We start from the raw sequence: 681 nt of genomic DNA on the forward strand, positions 1-681 counted from the left end.
GTTTTATGGATGCATGTAAGGTGTACTTAACTTAACCTTATTTTGAATAGATAACAGGTAACGATATCGAAATCCTGTTAGATTTTCTGTGTCTTCAAGATCTCCAGAGAAAACTCGGAAAGACATATACATCCTCTGTGTCTTCAAGGTCTCCAGAGAAATTTTCTAAATGACATATAGATAATCTGTTCTTCTTCTTTGTCTACATCTTTTCCTGCTTCCATTTCGGGTCGATGTCTCTTCAAGATACCCAGAGAAAAATCGAAAAGACATACAGATCCTCTAAGTCTTCAAGATTTCCAGAGAAATCTCCATATGACATATAGATCCTGCATCCTCAAGATTTCAAGAGAAAGACCCAGAGAAATTTTTCAGGAATCTGCAAACTACTTCTGAATCTTCAGAGAATAGGAAAAAATGGCTTCTTTCGTTTCATATTAGCTGTTTGATTCTGATGTTCCTTTGGCATTACGCCAGTGTTCCTTCTATGCTTTTCACTCTATCCGAATTGTTTTTGAAGACAAGATGGTTAGGGAAGAGGAATAAACAATATTGCCAGCGCGAATTATTCCAATGCCATAACGGAGTGATAATAGAGTGCTGGAGAGTCACCAGTGGAGACACAAGAAGGATGCTGCAGGAATACAAGATGAATTTTAATATGCGCATGCGCCTTTGGAT

Source organism: Palaemon carinicauda, chromosome 16 (assembly GCF_036898095.1).
Source record: "Palaemon carinicauda isolate YSFRI2023 chromosome 16, ASM3689809v2, whole genome shotgun sequence".
Lineage (NCBI taxonomy): Eukaryota > Metazoa > Arthropoda > Malacostraca > Decapoda > Palaemonidae > Palaemon > Palaemon carinicauda.